The following is a 17233-nucleotide window of genomic DNA, read 5'->3' as shown; positions in this document are numbered from 1 at the left end:
TGATGAGACCCAAGAGACTTACCTTTACAGGTAAGCATTCTCTAAGCAAATTGCCAGCTTGTTTTTTTTGTTGTTATTGGTTTTTTGTTTGGTTGTTTTTTGTTTTAAAAAACAGGTGCACAGAACAGGCATGTTGGAGAGGGAAAAAAAAAAAAGAAAGAAGAAGAAGAAGCGAGAGAACAGCTTTATGCACACAAAAAGATCTTGAAATCATTCCAAACAAGATAGGGGCAGCCCCATCTAGCAGACTAAGCAAGTGATGCTATAGATTCATAAGCAAGTAACTAAGCCACCCACACTGCCTGCATAGTCTGCCAAGAAGACAGATGGTGCTGCCTGTGAAATATCTTCAGATGTTCCTGATAGTTTACAGCATACATTTTATGGTAGAAATAAATGGAAAAAGTAGTCTTTTATTCCTTACATTTTATTGGCTACAAATGTTAGGTTATGCCCTTTTAAATCAGCCTACAGAAAGATCTGCACTTAATTAAACCCTTTAAATAATTGGTAGATTTTAACTTGCCTGTGGAGATTTGATCTCCATGCTTGCAATTTAATCTCAAAGGCTCAATCCACATTTAGTTTAGTTAATGGTTTTTATAGGCAAATGCCCAATTAGGAACTCTCCATACCTTTTGGGCCTCCCCAGGCTCAAAATACCTGTGCTAAGTAAACATACTTTAAAAAAAAAAAAAAAAAAAAAAAAAGTGGGAGTGGCTTGTTTTACTGATGTTTGACAATCTGTCTATAAAAAATACTTGAGCTTACAGTTTGAAATAATAGTGTAGCCTAATCTGCAGATCACTTTGAATACAGAGTATTTGGATGACCATCTCAACTACTAGGAATAGAGATCCTCTACTTCCAGTTACTCATGCTGTACACTTTTCTTTAAACCCACTTGGTTTAAATATCATGTCACTATCATTCATATCATCAAGTTTTATAAGCACAGGTGAAAATAAGTGACATATATATATATACACCTTGTCCTGTTCCCATCCCCTCCCCCCCCCCCAGGAAAATGTAGTATTTACTGTATACACAACATAAAGGATTTTACACAGACAGCCCCTCTGCTCTGGTGGAAGTGCAAACTTTTTCATTGAAAACAATACAGTTTAAACTGAATGGAATCCCACAACACAACAAACAAAAACTGAAATAACTCTTACCTTCTTCCAGCCTCGTGGCCCTGACACAGTTAACCTCCACACTTTCTCTCTTTGGAGGGGCAGCCATCATAATACCAGCAATGGGGATGTGGCCACTGCCAGTAACCCTAGGTCATAGATAAGTGTGAAGTGGTGGATTGGTCCAGGGAGTGATGCAGTGCGACCCAAAGCTCAGTTACAGAATTGCAGAGACCACCAGCCAAGTCCTCAGGACTCTTTTACTACAACAGAGAAGAGTTATTCTGTAGTTCTCAGGCTTTGGTACATGATGTAAAGCATTGGTCAGACCTAAAGATAAAGCAACATGGATCCAAAATGATTTTTAAAATTGTTTTCCCCATTTTCATTCCCATTTTTTTACTTTATAATCTCCCTCTTTTTATCAGCACTGAATTCAAGTTACTATCAACATTCAGTCAAGGAAAAAAGGGCATGTGGCTCACCCGTTTTCATACTTGTATTATCATTATATACAAATCACTTTGTTTTAGGAACCCACACTGATTCATCACATACCCACACATTTTTCTACTGGAGAGGACGGGTTTATGAGTAGCTACTATTTTTCAGCCTGTATTTAGTAATGCTTTTTAATCTCATAATCACTGACAAACAGGCTGCAAGCTTCATATCAACAGGCTTATGTGAAATATCTCCATTCAGAGCAAGATACACCTCTGTTACCTCTGTTTTTGTGTTTTTTTTTTTTGTTTGTTTGTTTGTTTGTTTTTTTTGTTGTTGTTGCTGGTCACTCCATGCAGCACAGGGTATTACAGCCCTCCTCCAACATTCTTTAATTCCACTTCTTCTGAGCAATCAGAGTTCAAAAATAAGAATAAAACAAACAAAGATAAACTAAAAATATAGTCATCCAGTGAATGTTTTAAAGGACTGGTCCCAAGGCCTATTTCCTATTTAATGGTTATTTAGCCTATCTCCCCAGAGCTCAGCCATCTGATGAGAGACACATGTAACCATCCAGCTGTTTCCAGTCCCCAGCTACCACAGAGATTTTTTTTTCTTTGTCCTCCTTTTCAGCAGGCAGTTGAGCTAAGCTCTCACTAGACTTGATGCCTGTAGCAAGACAGGGTTAATTGGCCCTTGTTAACCCACTCTGAGCCAATATGGCATTTGTAGGACCCCATCTCAGTATGCCTTTATCTTTCTCAGCACCAAAACGTCTGTGCAAGTTTCACCTTTTTAATGAAAGCCTTGATACAAATCTCTTCACAGTGCTTGCACCTACACTGTCACAATCAGCCAGCCATAAAAGTGCTAATCAGATGTTACAAATAAGACTCATTAGAATATTGGGTGCAGGTTGTATCTACTTCAAAAGAAGGAAAATTGCTGGAAATTCAGGATTCATATTGAGTCCCTGCTTAATCATTTTTCTTCATGAAAGACAAGTATTAGGAAGCACTTACTCTGATAGGATATAAATCCACTGCCCTTATAGCATTTGTGGGCACTTACGGTGCTGTTTGACTTTTCATAAGAGAAGGTATTCAAACTGCAAGGCAAATTTAGACATTTCAATTTACTTTTGTTCTCTCCCTTCCCATTGCAATTCAGTTCACTATATTATCTTTGTATATCTTCTCTTCTAAATAGCATATGGAACTATATCCACCAGCCTGTGTCTGATCCTACTTTGTTTGTCATGTATTTCAGTTTAAACTAGCCTTGAATAATCCTTTACTCTCTAGGTGCAATGATTAGGATTGTGTATAAGCCCTGCCAAACAGTGTAATAAAAAAGGAGAGTCCCTCTTTCCCTGTGCAAGGTCACATATGTACATGCAGGGACCGACATGATTTGCCTCTGTGAATTCTTCAATATGTTAACTACCAAAACATTTAAGCTAATTAATTCTGACATAATAGCTTAGAAAAAATCAAGCATTCCTTATTCCAGAAGAGTAGCTATGGAGCTGTAGATGTTGGCAAATCAAAATAATGTTATATCTTTAAATGCTACTGGAAAGTATAAATTGACAGCCTGAAGATGAAAAACCTCACTTCATCTACAGAAACAGGTAAGAACAGATCCCCTATTATTTGACATACACAAGAGCAAATATAAATGGACACTTAGTCATTTTTCAAGGTAGGAACAAATCAACTGCATTCTGCTTACATTTATTATCTACCTAAACACTTTCAAGCTTCCTCAGAACTGCACTTTCTTTTGCTGTCTATAGCAATGGCCATTAATTCATTTTTTCATTTGCATTGGCCCTCCCCTTTGAGGCTCTTTCTCATACTTCCTTAGAAAAATGATTGGCCAGTCACTGGCTAAATGACTGTATTGATTTCAGGAACTGCCTGAGTAAAAGCCAAACAAGCAGCCCCAAGAACAGGGAATTTCCTTGATGCTCTGATTCTTCAGACAGTCTTTTCTCAGCTATTTTGTGCTACCAGCATTTTTGTCCTAAGATAGTTGTGGTGAAACCCAAGTGTAGCCTCTGATTTATTAGGAGGTATGACTAACATCACCTGTTTTCAGTGCAGCTCCTATAACACAAGTTGCAGGGAGGTACAATCATTCTGACGCCTCATCAGTTTAGCTGAAATCAAAACAATATATTCAGAAAAAGGAAATTGGCTATTAAATGTAAACCATACAAAGGCTGCATTCTCAAGTCTTCTGTGCCTTCAATTAGATCATTGAAATAAGTGGCACGAAGAATGGAAAGCGAGCCTTCTCCTTAGAGCACTGAAAAGCACTTGAAAACTTGCAAAGAGGATGATGCTTTTCAAGCTTTTAAGAAGTAAAAAACACTCCATACATTCTGAAAGGCAAAATGTTTTTTCCATTAAGAATCTTAGTTAATTTTAACATAAAGCAAGTCTAAATATTTTAAAGTAGGGAAAGAATATCTGTTTCAGCAGATACATACTTTTAGTAGATTAATTCACTCTGTCCCAGAGATAAAACTTTTGTTTTGGAAAGCCTTGGGATGCATGGTGATGAATAAATTTTACATTCCAATTTAGTCACAGAATATTGTAACTATGTTTTGCAATATTTTTGAAAAGTAATATCTTTTTTTCCAGCCCTTGGTAACAGAAGTAACAAAGATTCCTATTTGGAATGTATTTTATTTTGTAGTTATGCAAATAACGTTGTATGTTAGCATTATTCATACTAAATGAAGATATCTTTTTTGGTTTCAAAAATTGAATAATTATTTATTAACGATGACTGGTGAAGGAGCTTAAAACAAATAGGATTGCACTTTAAAGAAGCTTGCAAAAATATTTTTGGGGAGGGTTGATTTCATATATTTTGAAAAAGTGTGGTAGGCAAAAATATTTAAAACCAGATATTATTTGTGAGAAATATGGTACAAATGTCTTTCAAATGCATTTGTATTTATAAATTCAGTCTCTGGGTTATGAAAAGGAAGGAAATGTGTAAATATCACTTATTTTCTTTATTTCAAAAAAGATGAATTGGCATCTGTCTCTTTTACTAGTAAATAAGTTATTTCTAATAAATTAATTTAAGAATGGATTTCTAAACAAATGTTCTGAAAAGCAGCTGTGTTACGAGATGAGATTGCCTTCTGCCACTGGAGCTCCGAGTGCGTGGCAGCCTCAGAGCTCTGCTCTTGCAGAGTGCAGCTCATCAGGTCACTCTGATCTGAGGCACTAGCTGTGCAAGCTTTGGTTTGTGTGTCTTTCTCAAAATGAACTCTGTCACTCAGTTCACATGGTTCAGCAGCAAATTGATCTCTCTAAGTTCATACAAACCCAAACTCCTAGAAGAATTTCCTCCTTTCCTTAGACCCTGTGCCTTCTTCATTAACTTTGATACAGGCTCCCTGCCTCACTTTTGCTGTTTCTTGTGCTCATCTTCTTACAGGGTAGCCAGCAGCTTCACCCTTTTTGCAGGCTTATCCAAGCTCACACTGTAAAAGCTGTTCTTGTCCCCAGCTAGGAAGAATCACTCTGTATCAAAGGTGAGGCATGATGCAGCCCACTTACAGTGGCCAAGCACAGGGAGCTGGCAACTAGTGCTGTTAATGGTAATGCTGACTTTTTCTATGCTAGAGAGAGTTTGTCTCTGCAGCCAGCCCTTCCAGTCAACACATATTTGGTGTCAGCAAATTCTTTTTTTTTTTTTTTTTTTGGCAATACGGCTTCGATCACTGTTCTATCACTGAATAAAATAAGCTGCTTTGGCAATGGGATGAGGCTTCTAACGAGGTAGGAATTTTCTACCTTGCTAGGCCATGTTAGTCACTTTGGCTATCTGTTACAGGTCAGACAGAAGGATTCTTTTGTAGTCAGTATCAAAAGACAGGATCCTCCAAAATGTGGTTCAGCACACTGAAGAGACACATGGCCAACAGTGGGGTTAGCGAAGTCCTCTCTGGAACACTCTTCCCCAGACTGAAGGGCACAGATGTCTAACTTTGGTTTGACACGTAAAGTTAGCTTAGGCAATTTGTACCCAATTATTTTACAGGTAGTGTGAGAAGCCTAACACAGCCATGCTCACGCTTCTGAGTGCACCGTCCTCTCTGAATAAACTTCAGGTAGGCTGCTTCACGTGCTTCTCAGCATGGTAGCCAGCAGAAATCAAATATGAGCCATGTTTAGCTCTAAATCAAAAATACTCTCTGTGATTTAAGCTTACTTCTTTGACTTTACATCAAAATGGAACAGAGAAGACGGGCTTAAACTGCAATGAATAGGAAAGCAGCAAGTAGAATAGCCTTTGTGCTGAACACAGGAACTAGCTCTTCTCTGATACCTGATCAAGTATCATTTTCCAGGCTCAGTTAGGGTTGCTGGAGTAAACTTTTAAACCCCATTATTTTGTATCTGTATTACAAATTATGGGTCAGGGCAAAGTTTTTTCTGCATGCAAACACCTAACAAAAAGTATCACTAAACAGCCCATGCCTTGATGAGCCTGGGGATCCTGCGAGGGGAACTAAGCAAGGTGAATGTCACCGTGGATGACAAACAAAACACAGATAAAAGCTGGGAGGAAAAAGGAAGCAACAGAGCAGAAAAATGATCAGAGTCCTAGGTAACAAACATCCTGTGAACTCTGTGTTTCTGTTCTAATCATCTAGCTGAGACAAGGCTGTCTCAGGTGTTTTTTTTCCCCCTCTTCTCTCTCCACCCACATTAACCTTTCCTTGTGGACATAAGTCTTTGCCTGTTATGTTTTTATGTGTCATCTGTTTGTTTGTTGGTTTTTGCTTTTTTTTTTTTTTTTTTTTGGGGGGGTGTCTTTTGGTTTTGACAGATACTTGGTTTTCTGTTTGTAGACTTCTGGGACACTACATCATTTATCTACACTAAATGACTCAGGACAATACAGGATCTGATTTTGATTGATTGTTTGTCTTCTATTTTACTACTAGAAATAAATGTTATTAAATAATAAATTTGATTGTCTTCTTCAAATTGGCTGAATTCTCAAGTCTATTCTTTCTCGCTTTTTAAAATCTTGCTAATATTATGAAACGTATTATGGGAAATTGTTCGCTACACGAGAAGTAGATTTAATAAAGATCTTTCCCTATATTCAATCATAACTGCTTTAAAACTATGCAAGTAAAAATTAAGAACTATCATTCACACTTTTGTCTTCAAGTATATATGGCAGTTTTGTTTAGAAAGTTTCTTGATTTTAAGCTGATACAGAATGTAGCTTTCTGTTTCACTACACAGGTTTGAGAAGTAATAGAATTTTGATACAGCTAAGTTAGAACAAGGATTACAAAAACATTTTCAGTACTAAGACAAGGGTTTTACTTCTGGTATTTTGTGGAAAAAAAAAATGGGATCAATAAAAGCCTTTACAGTGCATTACTGTAGGGAAAAATAATTTGTATAGAAGTTACTGTGAGCTTTAGACTAATGGTCATAACTGTAAATGATATTGAAAAACAGATAAAATTAAATAAAGACTTGCAAAGTATAAATTTGCTGCTGGCAATCTAAAAAAGGATTTTCTTGTTACTCACCCATGGGATTTGGGGTTCTATCAAGGAAGCTTTCCTACTTGTCATACATCATTTCAAAGAGACATATATAGCCTGGAAACTGCTTTAAGGCAGCTGCAAGCAAGTGTCACTTTGAGTTAAATGCATTATTAAACTGTTGGGAAATTTCACATCATGGGTCATTTATCTATGCTAAATGGGTCAAAAGCCTCTACACATGCCTAGATAAATGAGAGAAGAGCAAAATTCTCCCTCGGGACGTAATACGTTGACAACCTCTTAGAATTCGTGTTGTTATTTTTAGTAGATATGAGGAAAAATGACTTGCTAAGTATACTAATTCATAAAACCAGGTGCCAAATACCCATAAGAAAAGGTTACGAAATATTTCTGAATTTTGATGTTGCTTCATGCAAGGTATCAGTGAAATGAACTATAACATGCTTTGGTCCTCTGTAATTAATGGCTGATTGCTGGTCCCAAAAGATCCATGTGGAATAACACGTATTTTACCAGCTTAGTTACTCTGTGAAGAAATAACGTGTGCACTTTGAACCAGGCATAGAGGTAATGAAAACAGAGCAATATAAAGTTTCCAAAACTTTTACATGTTATTACAATGTGATTAAATTTCCTTGCAGAAGAGGGACTTTGGTTTCCTAAATCCTTCAATGCCCATAGCACATTGCTGAGCATTCCCAGATACCATAGCATGCATCATCAAACAAAGTAGAAGCTGACCTGGTAGCCAGTTTTAGGAAATTAGCAGCAATGTGAAGTAACACAGTGAAGTGAGCTAGAAACAGTTCTTCACAGTGCATTGGTATTCTTTCATGTTGAAAGATGAAGTTTTCCATCTCCTTGCGCATTCGTCCATCGAGCAGACCAGTCAAAAAATAGTTGAGCAAACAATTGCAAAGGGAGTGCCATCCTTTTGAATTACAAGCAATTTTACTTTCTTGTTAGCTGATAGATTTAAAAGAATATTTGGTATCAATATTAGTTCATAGTTCTGAGCTGGCTGAGTTCACATGAGCACTCAGCAGGTTTTCTGGCTCTCAGAGCACAGACGACCTCTGCAGACGAATCGTGTCAGATCAGGACAAGTCTGTCTCTTTTTCAGCCAGATGATTATGGGATATTTAAGTGAATAAATAATTAACTTCTAACACATCAAGTAGGTTTCCACTAGTGCTGAAGTCAGTGACTGAATCTGTGAAAATAGCATAGTTAGTTAGGTTACTCTCACCTGTGGCAGTGACATTTCTATCAGTACACCACTGGCCACAGCCCCCAGCAGAGGGGTTCCTTCTGGATGGGGGGTGATTTTCCTATCAAGCCCCATGAGGGCAGCATGATGATTAAGTCATCTAAATTAATTATTAGAAGAAATATCTATGCAATCTGGAGAGCAATGGAAAATTTTTTGATGTATTCCTAATCTAGTTTGATCTTGAAAAACGTTATTTATAACTAGTCACTGGAATGGCTGAATTGCTTTTATTAAAAAAAAAAAAAAAAAAAAAAAAAAAAGTAATCTCTGGTCATTATAAGGTTTCTGACACAAACAAAAATTTCAGTTTGAATAGGATAAATGTATATGGCTTGAAAAAAGACTGGCAGCTGTTCATTAACAGGCTAAATCATTCTAAATATCTTGTTATGAATTAGGCACAAACACCATAAATTAAACCTGGATAAACCTTTCCAATCTTACCTTTCCAATCTTGTATTAACAGACAATAAATTAATAATAAATAGGTGATGGGCTACATTCAAAAGCATTTAGCTTTTTTTTTTTTTTTTTTTTTTTTTTTTCCCTTTTCTGGCTCTAGCGTAATTTTTGCAAGGACAACTGATGGCAGTCTTAGCAAACACTTTTCCTCTCTTAATCCATGGACCTTATTGCACTTCGGTCTGAATGAGCCCATAAAACATTTCCAGCACTACTTGATGGTTTTGCAAAAACTGTCTCCATGTCTTATTTTGATAGAGTACAGTGTTCATTCAGTCTGTGTCTTGTTATAGGACCTTGAATATCACAAGCATTCATAAAAGACTGACCAAAATTCCAACCTTTATATAGTAACCTTTATATTATATGATATACACACGTAGGAATTTTAATAGGAATTCTGAAGAAGAAACCTGAAAAATTTTAATAAACAATTATGATGTGATTAAAATATATTTTATCTTTCAGATTACTATATGACTCTGAATTCTAGAAAACTTCCAGTTTATAGTATTTATCATAACCATAACATCAAATTCAAATTAAAGTTACATGAATGTAAGCTTTCTCTTTAACTATTTTTCATATTTATAATTTTGTAAATTATTCTCATATGAAGAAGAGCTATTAAAACTTTAGTATGCTAAAAAATTGATGAAAACAAAGCAAAAGTTTGCCCAAAGCAAACAAAGCAAAGTGTTGCAAGATGTTTGACTGATGAACCAAGCAAAGCAAAGCAAAGCTGATCTGTTTAAACCAACTGACACTACTGGCATTATACCAAAATGTATAAACATGTAACCTGACCTGCCAGTGCATTTTACAAAGATGTCATTGAGAGCAAAATTAAGACATGTCTCATTAAAAATTTTCTTAGACACAGAATGTATATATCAAAGCCATGACATAGGCTCTAAATTAATTAACCTATTTTAAAGTACAAAATCTCTGTGCTAAGGTATTCTCTCTTGAAAGTTTCTGACAAGCTCCCTAGGTATCCTGATAGTCTTTTAAGCTTAATTGTCTTAATAATGTAATAATAACTTATATCACCATTAAATTCTTACTTTGCTCCTCTTTATAAATGTACCAGGATGATATGAGAAACAGACACTATAAAACAGTTTCAAAGATTAGAAAATATTCCTAATGGTGTTCATCACACAATGTAAGATTGTTTTACAGAGATTATTTTTAACATACTAGTTTTCTTCTATCCATAGCTATTTTAGTGTACAATGCATGTTGACATAACGTACATCAGGCCATTTACAGTGTAAACAATGGCTCTAAATTAAATAAGCTAGATTTACTTAATTTGCTCAGTAATAACAATATTACATTATTTTAGCCAAATGTCTATGTCAAACTGAACAGAAATAAGAGGAAAGCAGTAATTAGTCTAGGTTAAAATATATCCTCAAAGGATATTAAATATGCAAGAGCTCATCCATGAAAATTAGACTGCAAGAGGTTACACCATGTATTGGCTTATTTTGTTACATATCAAATTATCTCTCATGAATAAATATATCTAATAATGTTTAACTCTATAATTTAATAGTGCCCTATTAAAAATATTTTCTGAATCAACCAAGCTGTGTATTTGATTTTCTATGATTATCAGATTTTAAGTACACAATAATTAAATGTGCAATTTGTACTGACTTCTGCAAGCACAATTAAAAAGACTGTGCACTTTAATCCCTTAAATAGATAACTTCAATAAATACAAATTCTAGGACCTAGTACTTAACTTGAATAATAATATAAATTAAGGAACATAAAGTTCCCCAAAGGAAAAAGATTAGTTTATATCTCTTTGTTTATCAAAAGAAAAAAAAAAAAAAAGTTCCTGAACTATTAAAATTTGTTTGACATGCTTTGCAACATGAGCATTGCTACACTCCCTTTCCCACAGCTACTAAGGTCGTAGCTTTCTTAAAGGACTTCAAACCACATCTAATCTAGTGTAAAATCCTCACCTTGCTTGTCATTAGGCAGTGACACAATTTCCCTGTCAAACAGCTCTGAACTTGACTGACCCTCAAAATCTTCACAGAGTTACCCACAGCAGAAAAGGAGCTGATCTGGGTAACCTCGCTGCCATTTGCTGCCACAAAGAACTAAGGGATACTTTGAAAAATGAACTTGGTTAATAGGTGCTGAGGAAGTACAGGTGACTTACAAGTCCCCGCATGCAGCATTAACCCAGAATCGTCACTGCTCTCTCGCGATGAGAAATGATAGGAAGGACTGTTCTAGTTGCCATGGTGACCTCCACTCAAATACTGCATATCTCTCTCCTTTTCCTCAGGGTGAACGAAGATCTTTGAGGAGTTTTTGTTCCCTTTTCACTGGGCCCTGCCCCAGCATCAGGCCCAGCAACAGTGCTAGGCTGAATGAAGAGTGGGTGCTATTTGCTAATTCTAAAAATTCATGAAGATAAATTAGTCTTTTTCCTATCATGTTCCCTCCACCGTAAGAAATGAAGATGAAGAGTGGAGCAATCAGCTAATTAACCCCCTTTTCCAGGCACAAAGAGCTGCATTACAATGTGACATTGCTCTGCCCTTTTCTTTTTGAGGTGTTTTCATGGCCTATCAGAGTCTGCTCTATGAAAAGACCCTCTGCATCTGCTCTTGCAACTTGTTAATTACAATACTGTAATTAAACGCACACTGAAGCGATTGCCTTCATATATCACTGTGTGTGACAAGCAAAGAGTGACTTTCAGTTAAGACATACTTAGCTCCCCTCTTCCTGCCTGAAGAAGCTGCAGACCTGTTTTTGACTCACCTGGTTTGACAGCTGCCTGAGGACATTGAAAATCCTGGTTGTCTGAGCTGTAGTTCTGTGAAACACATATGCATACATTCATGCATGCAAATGGGCCAAAGTCACTGTGAGTACCCCACTGTAGTTACTGAAACTGGGTACGGATAACAGAGCAAAGTGTGTCCAGTGTAGTGGTTGCCCCATCTTCCTCTCAAAACAGTTTGTTTCTCAACTACTGTTTCAGATTCCTGCATCTCCCCACAGATACAATGTCACAACAATATCCTGGGTGTTTCTTGCTTTGATTCTTCATCCCTTCTGTGGTTGCAGCATTCCCAACCTCTTTTACTCTACCACAACAATAGTACTTAGTTCTTTTCTAGCAGCACTTCAGTCCCAAGGAGAGCAGAGCTTAAGATGTGATTTTGCTTGGTAAGGAACAAATAAATACATTTTTTGTTATAAGTGGGTTCTTTGGTTTTGATTCATTTTGCTGTTTGCTGTACAGTACACTTTGAGACTGTGTCTGAGCTAAACTTGCTTGAGGTCCACACCAGGAGCATTCAGATGTGCTCAGCTACACAGAAATTTCTGCAAATCACAGTGAGAAACCAGAGGGGGAAAAAAAAAAAAAAAAAGTCTAGTTAGTGAAGGGAACACTACCTTACCATTGCCAGCAGTTATCTGCAGGAAAGCAAGAGGCACTGAGGAGAAGTCAGAGGACTTGATTGTCACCTCCTGTCCCCCAGCTGCTACCATGCTCTGCTTCCTTACTCTGTCTTGATGGGATCACCTCATTATCTGATTTGGGGAAGAAAAAAAAGTGGCCATAAAATAGCAGTGCCTTTGAAGTGTAGACAAAATGCAGACACATCAAAATGTATTTTTCTTTTCTATACCTTTTTCTTAAATGAAATATAATGGTCAGCTTTAGGCTAGGTGCTGCCATGCGTTGCCGATGGGAAGTGAGAAACAACAGCAATAAATTCAGCTTTCTTCCTGAAGTACTGCTTGCAGCATGAGGCAGCACTAATCAAAGTCAAATCACAAAGGTTTGGATTTCTTCCATTCAGTACTAATACCTAGGGGCAAGACGGAGAACTGTTTGATATCGAGCAGCCATATTCCCTACACTCTTTACCAACCACTTTAATGAAAGCTCGGTAGGGTTACTCTATAGGAGATTAGAAATGGTATTAAATCATACCAAAACCTATCGTTTGATGGCACTTCTGTAGCAGCATACACGAGTTGGAAGAGTTTACAGCCAGTACTACTGATATGAACAAAATGTGTCTTTTTCCACCAGTGAAACAAAGACAGTTACACCTATGAGTAAGTGTCTGCAGGACTGGGACCTATGATGCTAAGAACAAAATAAGAGGAAACAAACAGCAGGGATGCCATAAGAATGAAGCAGCCTGTGCACAGCATTTCTTTGAAGTATAATTACAGCCGCACTGAAGCATGAATGTAGCCTAACATATTTGCAACCACTGTAATCAGTGTAATCATGCTGCCATTTCATTTACTTTCACACATTCTGTTAAGGCATTAGGACTGCTGTGTAGACTGCTGGAATGATACAGTTAATACTGTCGATTTATTTTGTTCATGCTGATAAATCGTGTTGTTATTCTGCTAAATTCATACTTCTTCTTTATGATTTTAAGGCTAAAGCAGCCCATTTCATAGTAGTATAAGAATTCTGCTTCTAGAATAAGAATAGAAGCCCAAACCAGATTTTGTTAGATTTTTAATACCTTTACAAGACCTCATCTCTGCTGTTAATTAGCAGTGTTGGGACCAAATAAAAAGTAACGGGTAACTCCCTCTTGTAAAACTTTTCTTTCTAGTAGTTATTATTTAGTCACAGTGAACATAGTGGGGAAAAAAAAAAAAAAAAAAAAAAAAAAAAAAAAGAGAAGACACCAAGAATTTTAATCTTGATGTCATTCTACACTGTTTCAAGTCTACCACTTCCAGTTTTCTTTCTTTATGCAGGTGCATTAGCAAAATAAAATAATATAATGTGAATTGCCTTGAAGGTATAGAAGGTAATTAGAACATTATAGATAGCTAAGTGAAGAAAGGGCAGGGAAAAGAAACGTGCAAGGTTTAACATCTGCACTACCATACAGCCCTTGGAAAATAAGATACAAACTGATTTGGAATAAATTATCTTGCTGATTTATCATATTAATTATAAGCCTCCCTTCTCTCAGATGGTTCTTCAATGCTGTTTGCATAAACGCAACAGAATGAAGTAAAATTACACGAGTGAAAGGGCAAATGATTTTTCTGCTGGTAAGGTGCTCGTGTTGATTTTTTAATTTATCTTAACTATGAATGTTGTATTTGCCTATATTTTAAGGAAAAATTCTGTGATACTTCTTAAATGAGGCCATGTAAAGGGGTAGTGGAAAATGGTAGAGTGAGTTTTTAATGAAAATTCTGCACCTTGATGTCTACCTAGGATCTTAAACAGCTATGTCATAAGCAGACTCACAAGAATGGAATCTATATAACAATTAAAATACTAATGCTCTTCTAATCACTTAAGCACCTAGAGTGTGTATCAAGGTAATCACATTCATTGTAAATTTATATGCTGTTCATATCCTTGTAAGCATTTTGAATGAAAGTGGTGCAGAAGACACAGGTGCCTAAATTAATAAACATTAGAAAATCAGCAAGAGATTTAACTACACTGGTTATTGTTTTCATTATTAAATAATTAGTTTGAACATCTTTGTACACCTGGTCCCAAATCATGGGATTCAATTACCTTGAATGGCTTTGGGCTGCTATTTGATCACTTAATACTAAATCTGCAAAGTACTGGGCATTAGGAAGGATATCGGGTGGAGGATATTGAGATTTCCCAGAAGTTTTGTGAGGAAGTTCACTAATCAGAACATTTTGTTTTGCAGACTCATGACTATAATTAATAATGGAAAAGCTTTATTAAGACTTTTTTTAAAGGGCAGAGCCAAAGAAAAAGGTGGCAGGCAAAAGGCTGAATAGCATCATTTAAGCATTCTCTCAAGGAAGTATTTTCTTTACAGAACATGTATATTTGATACATAATTTAAGGGATGTCACATGTTCCTCCTGACTTTCCTACCATTTGCTATACATACTGACTAGCTCACAGGTCCTGTCTTGTTCAATTTCAAGAGTACTGAACTTGTTTTATTCCAGCTCCAGTAGCTGCCTTGTGAGAATTCTATGCAAATAGAAAATTCAGAAAAGCTTTATTTGAATTTAAGACCTCCATCAGGGTCCTAAACAATATACCTCTGAGCATTCAGATATATCTTTAAAATCTCTTATGCCTTTAAGCAACAAACTGAAATAGTTTGGTGTAAAATTTCAGATTAAAAAAAAAAAAAGAAGAATTTAATTAAAAGCTGTAGGAAAGTTTCACATTGAATCTCAATGTTCTGCATGATGTTTACAATATGTAATTATTTTCCTGTAGAATTCAAGAAACAATAATAAATAAAAAAATAAAAAAACACTCCTAAACATACTCTCTTAATGGCTTCAGTAGAATAAATGTGAACTAAATAAATCTAGACTTAGAGGAAGCAAGTATCCAGTATCTCACTTACTTTTACAGAAACACATTAAATAACCAAGTGCCACTTCCACATATATACCCAGATAATGTATATCATTCCCACAAAAGTTTCAGTAAGTCAAAGCATCCTTTTCCTTTCCAAAGTTTTTGAACATCCACTGATTGCAAAACCCTGTAATTTCACATAAAATGATTTTTTTTTTTTCCTCTGCCTAAAAACTCACTAAAAGCAAATTACTGTGACCCTTTGAAATATGACAGGAAAACAACATGGATGGAGAGTGTTTTCCAAATCTTGAAAAGGGCTAATTGATGTGAAAGTATTTTCCAGGTCAAAACACAATAATGTAGGCAAGATTGACAAAGGAGTGATTTCAGTCTTTGCCTGCATCTCTGTAACTTTCTGTTTCTCGTTACTCTCAGTGACACAAAAGCAGGAACAATATTGGTGACAACCACTGACATTCTCAGATAATGGTATCCTGTTAAGGTAAGCTCCTGCAACAAAATCACACATTCTGGTATACTTTTGTAGCATCATTTTAAGAGCTACAGAAGCTAGAAGATACTTCGGATCTAAGATTTCTGCAACATGTATTTCTGAATATGACTGTTCACACTGAGAACAGACATGATGTTCATATTCATTAGATGTTAATTTTTGGTGAATGATGTAGTCTCCTCTCTGGTTAAGTATTACATAAATTACGATTTTCAAATTGATTTGAATTAATTTTTAAAAATTTCCAGAAAAAAAAAAACACTCCCATGTACTTGTTTAAAATGTACTTTGCAGGTACATTTGTACGAGTGAGGCCTAGAGCTGTGCCATGGAGATGACACAGAAGCTAGGAATTTGGAAATTCTTTCTCTCTGTTACACCACTCAGTACCTGTCAAGGATGATGATGATGATAAAAGCAAATTAGGGCTAAAAGGCATTCATCAAACTTGTAATAGTTACAAATTGATGGGCCTGCTGGAAAACTTCCCAACAGTCTTAGGCCACATTACCGAGACAGCCTAAACAGCAGGGATTTGGTGCACTGTTTTGTCTTATATATTACAAGCTTTTGTGAGATAGTTACCATTTGAACTGATGTAAATTGAGCAGGTGTAAAATTCCACTTCTGTTAAGAGTAGACCTTTCCTGCTCTTACATGATGGATAAAGGAGTACATGGGTATTTCAGGAATACCTGTTTTTTGAAGAAAAAGAAAGTCAGAATTAGCATATTTGGTACAGTCAGTACAATAAATGTATATACAACATTGTATTTTTGCATGTGAAAGCAATAAATATTTTAAAAATTAATCACTAATGAGTTTTACTGTCTCAGTCTGTTCTCACGGTATTAGAAATCAGCTCCTTCTAGTGACCATGTAGTCACCAAGGCTAAACCAGGGGTTTATATGCATACATGTTCTTTAGGGGCAATATAAAATATAAGAGGAATGTTTCTTATTTTATTTTGAGTGGGGTTTGTTTGTTTGTTAATTAATGGAACAATACATTGCTCTGGTACACGCTTGGTCTGTCCACCTAATCAGTGTACCTTGGAGGCAACATGGCTCCATGGCAATGAATCAGCTTATCTTAGCTGCAGGCCTTGCAGCATTTTATTTATTTATTTTCCTTCATAGCGTCTCTGAGTCATCCCTGTTGGCACCAGATCCTAGGTTACTTTTCCTTGGGTAGAATTTCTCCCCAACACAAAATAGGACATAACATTGTCCTAAAGTAAATATGATAATTCCCTAATGCTAAAATTTTAAAACAATAAAAAGTCTGCAGAAGTGTCTATTCCTTCTGCAGCACTAAATGATTTTAGGTGAGGAAAATCTGCAAGTGCCTAGAAATAATCTGCTTGTCACAATAAGTATTGCACTGCAAAAATCAGAGAGTGGTATTTGTATTTTAAACTGAAGTCTTAAGTTTTTTCCTCAGATTCCCAGCATTTTGCCACTGATGTCCAAAGTCAGTCAC

The 17233-nt window shown here is 36.1% G+C and overlaps 1 long non-coding RNA gene across 1 annotated transcript in view; it reads right to left on the bottom strand.

Moving 5' to 3' along the window:
* Positions 1-12455, bottom strand: part of LOC311443650 — a 198774-nt gene extending 186319 nt beyond the window's left edge. Inside the window, exon 1 of the long non-coding RNA XR_014697379.1 lies at positions 12331-12455. This is a non-coding gene — a long non-coding RNA (uncharacterized lncRNA). The remainder of the gene's footprint in view (positions 1-12330) is intronic.
* Between the last annotated feature and the right edge of the window lie 4778 nt (positions 12456-17233).

Source organism: Aythya ferina, assembly GCF_964211825.1.
Source record: "Aythya ferina genome assembly, chromosome: 12".
Lineage (NCBI taxonomy): Eukaryota > Metazoa > Chordata > Aves > Anseriformes > Anatidae > Aythya > Aythya ferina.
Note: the sequence above shows the minus strand (reverse complement) of the source record. Positions and strands in the feature narration are given on the sequence as shown.